The sequence below is a fragment of the Pinus tabuliformis genome, chromosome J (assembly GCF_031772625.1).
Source record: "Pinus tabuliformis cultivar Carrire ecotype Pingquan chromosome J, CPIR1, whole genome shotgun sequence".
Taxonomy (NCBI): domain Eukaryota; kingdom Viridiplantae; phylum Streptophyta; class Pinopsida; order Pinales; family Pinaceae; genus Pinus; species Pinus tabuliformis.
The window spans coordinates 1587673489-1587679955 of NC_142295.1; positions in this window are offsets into that span (position 1 = coordinate 1587673489).

Here is a 6467-nt window from a genome sequence, read left to right on the forward strand (position 1 = left end):
TGAGATAGGATATACTACGAAGTCACACTACCTTGGGATAACTCAGTTTGTTCTTGGAATATTGAAAAACTTTGGAGTTTATGAATCAAGGACTGTACTTTAGGGGGTTCAAGGGAAGAATTGTCAGGGGTGTTTAAATTTTCAGCAGTGGGTGTTGTATTTTGCTTTTCAACTTCTCACTTAAAAATGGGAGATTTAGAATGCGAAGGAGAAGTTGGAGGAGATGGTGAGGGAGTTTTACTCTTATAATGGTCTATGGATTTGGATTCGGTTGCCATTCATAGTTCATTCCCTCCTTCTAGCACCAAAAATGTTGATGCCTCTAAAATCCTAGCAATAACAATGGGGATAACCACCCAGTCCGGACCTTAGTACAACTCCTTTTCCGTTTGGTGTGGTGGCTCTGACTGGATATTATGGGACCAGTTTCCCATATAATGAGTAGTTTGATGGATGATTGTTTTATAATGTATAATAAGGGTGATAAGTGCTTTAACCTATAACCCAAAAATATATAAATATACTTATCTAACCCGAGTAATGTACTAACAATGCAATTTCTGATTATTTCTAACAAACAAATAATCATTTAGATGAATTACTGATCGATAGAAAGACACATTCATAGATAATGATTACTTTGTTTAATAAATTAAACAAAGTAATTATAAATAAAACATATCGCATTCATAACAATGTATATCGCTGACATATATCTTTAAAGTATAAATATTCTAAATCTTCAGAAATGACATGATAAAGAATTATTTGAAGTGCATACATACATCAACAATAACAACTTTTGAAAGGAATGCTTCATCACATAAGGAAACAAGACAAAAGAACAGTGATAAAAAACCACATGCACTTGAGTCTTGCCAATACAAACAACACTCTGATTCCACTTTCTTATTTGAGAAAACCTTGCAGGAGATACAAAAGTGCAGGTCCTTGAAAAAGTTTCTTCACAAAAATGTAGAACCTTGATCCACTGCTGATAAAAAGATATTCAGAAGTACAAAAGTGAAACTTCTCAAGTCAAATCTTATACAAATTGAGGACCCTTTCTTCAAAGACATGAAAGGGTTTAAGTAATAAAATAAAAACTAATTGTCAATAAAAATCGCTTTGAGTTGCTGAAACTGAAAACATGAAAATCTGGGATTTGATTTATGAAAATAACAGTGCGATAGCCTTTTAACTAATTCATTGTACCTATTTCTTGTCTTGCACTTGCAGTTGACAAATTGAGAGCATTTTTTGAATTTCCGGAGGATGGCTTGGCCTAGAATGTAGTTGAGCTGTGTACATAGCATCTGAAAGTTCGGGAACCATGAGATTGATAGCGTCGACAAGGCATTTGGTGGCCATCTGCTGGTTGTGCGGATTTACTAGGAAAAACCAAAATGCATCCCAAGTCAAGTTTTTCACTTTGTTGATTTGTTCTTCTCTGTTGGCCAGATCCTATCTCCATTGATCTTCTAGTGCTTTTTCTTGGGGGAGATTTCCTGGAGAGCAATCGAAGATCAAGTTAGCTAGATATAAGCTGTCATTTACCAACTCTATCGAACTATTCATTGTAGCCCTGGCTCTAGAAGTAGCTCTTTCGTCCTTTATGAACTGTGATTCCCACTCCGAAAATAAGATTTCTTTGTGTGATTCTTGGATTTTCGGTAGATTAGTAGCCATGCCTTCTTCTAAACTTTTCCAAGAGAGAAATTTTGAAACCTTATCATCTACGTTTTCAAATGCTAGCCTAGTGTCAACTGCCTATTCAATGAGTGATGCAGTGATAGTGCATAATGGGTTAACCAATGATATTTTATGGAAAAGGATATTTAGTTGCCGAGATAAGGCTTTGGTCACTTACATGGCTTCTTTCTTGAATTCATCAATCTTCGAATAAACTTTGAATTTCTCTACCTCTAATTGTAGTTGTGCAATTTGTTCTTCTTTAGCCTTCTTTTCCTGCTGAATTGCCACTCGAAGCTTGTTGAGTTCTTGAGACAACTTTTGTTGTTTCTGGAGAGCCTGTTGATCGATATTTTGTTTCTCCAGATTTAGTTGTTCTTTTAGTTGCTCATTCTATTTTTTTTTGCTCTACTAGCTGTTGCTCGAGCTATCTAATCTTCTGTTGTTCCACTGCCATTTTCTCTTCAAGTTGGGTGATCCTTAGGTCCTTTTCCTTGATTAGTTGGCTAACTTTGGAAGCCTTGTCCATTGTAGTGGTTGTATAGGCACCTGCATACTGAAATAACTTAGTTAAATCCTCAAAAAGATTGATTTCTAAGTCTTTCCATACCACATTCATCAGTTCAACTTGAGGAGTTGAGAATGGTCCCTGGTCAATATTTCTCTTTTTTTCTCTGTCTTTTGACCACAACTCTATGCTTTGGACTGTAGAATACATCCAGGGGTCGTATTTCCTCTACATTCAATACAATCTCTTCTGAAGGATTCTCTGGAATTATTTCAATATCATGATGAGTGTTCACTGTGCCAACTACCCCTTCAATTGTAGTACTAGTAACAATAGGCTCCTGTGTTGAGGGTCATTTTGGCATAATGATGTTTTGGGAGTCATTCTAGTTCTTGATCATTTGATCGAATTGCTCCCATTCTTTGATTAAGCTGGAATCAATATGCACATCGGTATCTAGGAGCTCGTTGGTCTTTTCATTTGTCTACTCCTTTTTGGGGCTCTTCTCCTTTTTGAGACTCTTCTCCTTTTCAAGACTCTTCTCCTTTTCTAAACTCTTCTCTGTAGTTTGTTCTTCACTATGGCCTTCTTGTTGCACCATAGGGGTAGTGTTCTGTTATGCTCCTATACCAATAGGTGTCATATATCATGATTGACATAATGAGCTATGTAATATGTTCATACCTTTACTTGTTGCCAAGGTTTTTCATATTGTCAAAAAATCAAAAAATTTAAAAAATGTAAAGAGGATATACCCTAAAAGAAAAATCAAAGGGTAAAAATAATAAAAGATGGTCAAAGAAGTGAAGAAAAATGAACCCCATCAAAAGAAAGACCAAGGAAAGTGTGCAAGTCTAAATGCCACTACTTTTTACTCTTGTGCAATAAACAATTGTGTGCGGCTTGTTAAATTATGCCACAATTGGTGAACAATCAAACATCTTAAGCTTGGCTAGTTCATATTTGTATTTTATGCTTTAGAGATAGAGAATAAAATCTGACCAAACTGTTTAATCTTGGTAGATAAGTAGATAGGTAGAGTGAATAAAAGGAGCTCAACAGTTTAATCTGAGCCCTTGGATGTAATAAGGCTAGATTTAGATAGATATCTCCATGTAAAAGAAAAGAAAAGTTTGATAAGGGTTTGATAGTTTAAGTGCACCCAAATAAAGAAGAAAAAATGTTAGGTTAAAGTAGGTAGGGTAAGTAGATGATGTTGCGGAATTACATGTGATGGATAATGAATCTAAAATGTGTTAATTGTTACTTTCATCACAGGTACAAGGAAAACATTACACTAAAAGCATTTCAAGCAACGCAAGGTCAAATACTTAATTCCCTCCTTCATTTCTCCCCAAACTCTCACTAATTTGTTGGCATTTTGGCACAGGTTTGGAGCTATGGAACACGTGTTGTCCTTGATGGCAACTCACTCTGGTGACAGATCAAAATTTAGGCACTCAGAAAGAAGAAAAATATATATACGCAAGTTAACCTTGATGAAGACGCATATACATGCAGGTTAGACGTGTCAAAGGAGTGTATGCATATACATGCACTTTCATGCAAGAAAAAGTGCGTACATGTTGGAGAACTTTCTTTTGGTCTGTGGTATTTAGTCCTTGGTAATTGAACCTACGGTTTTGGGCCATGATATCTCATTAGAAGTGTTGATCACAAGTATTGGGTCCATGGTATTATTTTTTTATGGTTTTGGACCGTGGTATTGTGAAAGGTCTAAGACTATAAAAGAGGAAGGAGATCATTTGGCAAAGTATGATCTGAATTATTGAATATCTGATAAAGTGCTAGATCTAAAATATTGGTGATTGGGTTATGGTGCAGATCTGGATCTGAATGAAGGAGGAACCTAAGCGCAAAGAGAAGGATAAGTTCTATTGATGGGTCATAATCTTAAGGCTTGAATAATAGTATCTTTGTATGATTTTGATCCGTTATATGTGGCGCATGCTTGATCTATAAATCTGGTAATCTGGGTTAATTAATGTCTAAATATTTGAAAGAAAGAATTATCCTTTATAGATTTGTATGCAGGTTCAGTGAAGCGAAGGCGCCTATTCACGTTGGTTCTGTGAGTAAAAACAGTGTATACGCAGGTTGGTCCAAACACAGAAGCGTATGCACACATGTTTCAAGTTATTGAAGTAGCGTACATCTCTTGAGTTGTGTTCTAGCTGCTTCTATTTATTGTTGCAGTGTTCTGGGTTCAGAATTTGGTGTGTGACTACTGTTATTGTGTTCTGGGTACAACTATCAGAGAAGTGTCTTCTTGATTCAAAGGAGATTGTTTGATGCAGAAAAATTCTTGAGGATTGATTGATGTTCATGGATCCAGTCTGAAAATTTATGAAATGTGGTCCCTGGAAGAAAGAGAAGGTTGTAGCCTTTTGTAGGCCAGCACTTACGTACTAGTATCTTGGCTAGTGCAAGAGCTAAGGGGATTGTAGCTCCCTTCCAGGAGAAGCTAGAGGATGAGAGAGGGTTGTAGCTCTCTACAAGTTGTAGCCTGCATACTGGTAAAGGACTGCACTAGTACATAATCATTGTAAAAAGAAGTTTCTAATTAAAGAAGATAGAGATGAATTGCAGAAGGTGGTTTTCACCCACATTGGGTTTCCAACTTATATCTTGTGTTCTTGTGTGTGATTGTCTTCTGCTCTGTTTCACTGTTTCTGGTTACTGTTTATTTTATTCTGATACATAGATTAATGATCAACATCTGTAAGATAAATTAAATTATAAGTCTGCATGGTATACGCGTGTTTCCTTATACGTAGTTGCGTATATACATGGTTTTCTCTAACTGAAGTAGCGTATATTATCTGGGTTTGGAAAAGGAAATAATTGACTTGATAATACTGATTCACCCCCCCTCTCAGTATTATTTCCAACAATTGGGATCAGAGCAGGTCCTTCTGAAGAAGCTTGATCGCTTGAAGGAAGATCCATCATCATGAGCAACTACAGGAGAGAAGCATCTATTAGGCCACCAATTTTTGATGGGACCAACTTGTAGCTCTCTGCAAGTTGTAGCCTGCGTACTGGTAAAGGACTGCACTAGTACAAAATCATTGTAAAAAGAAGTTTCTAATTAAAGAAGATAGAGATGAATTGCAGCAGGTGGTTTTCACCCATATTGGGTTTCCACCTTATATCTTTTGTTCTTGTGTTTGATTGTCTTCTGCTCTGTTTCATTGCTTATGGTTACTGTTTATTTGATTCTGATACATAGATTAATGATCAACATCTGTAAGATTAATTAAATTATAAGTCTGCATGGTATACGCATGTTTCCTTATACGTAGTTGCGCATATACATGGTTTTCTCTAACTAAAGTAGTGTATATGATCTGGGTTTGAAAAAGGAAATAATTGACTTGATAATACTGATTCACCCCCCCTTTTAGTATTATTTCCAACAATTGGGATCAGAGCAGGTCCTTTTGAAGAAGCTTGATCGCTTAAAGGAAGATCCATCATCATGAGCAACTATGAGAGAGAAGCATCTATCAGGCCACCAATTTTTTATGCGACCAACTTCGTCTATTGGAAGGTAAGAGTTACAGCCTATCTTCAATCTCTTGGTACAGAAGTCTGGGATATCATAGATACAGGGTACACTTTTCCATCCACAACTCCTACAGATTCTGCTGGTAAGAAGCAATATGAAACAAATGCAAAGGCTGTCAATACTCTATTAGGATGTTTATCTCAATCGGAATTCGTCAAGGTTATGCAGTATAAATCCGCAAAAGAAATATGGGACAAGATTGTTCTAAGCTATGAAGGAGATGAAGAGGTAAAATGAGCAAAACTTCAAACCCTCAGAATTCAGTATGAAAATCTCAAAATGCACAATGATGAAAGTGTGGCTAACTATTTCCTTCGTGTAGATGAGATTGTTAATTGTATGAAAAACTTGGGTGAAGAAATAAAAGAGGTTGTTGTAGTTGAAAAGGTTCTAAGATCTTTGTCCTCTAAGTTTGAATCTAAAGTTTCTACAATAGAAGAAAAAGAGAATCTACGAAACCTTACCATGTCACAGCTGCACGGAATTCTGACTGCTTACGAAATGAGGAAAGGAGGACCATCCGACATAATAGAAGATGCTTTCAAGGTGTCAGGTAAAGGAGATTACTATGAGTCAGAAGAAGAGGAAAAATCAAATTTTGTCAAGAACCTTCAACGGGGTGCTAGAATATTCAAAGGTAAGTTACCTTTCAAATGCTTTGCCTGTGGGAGAGTC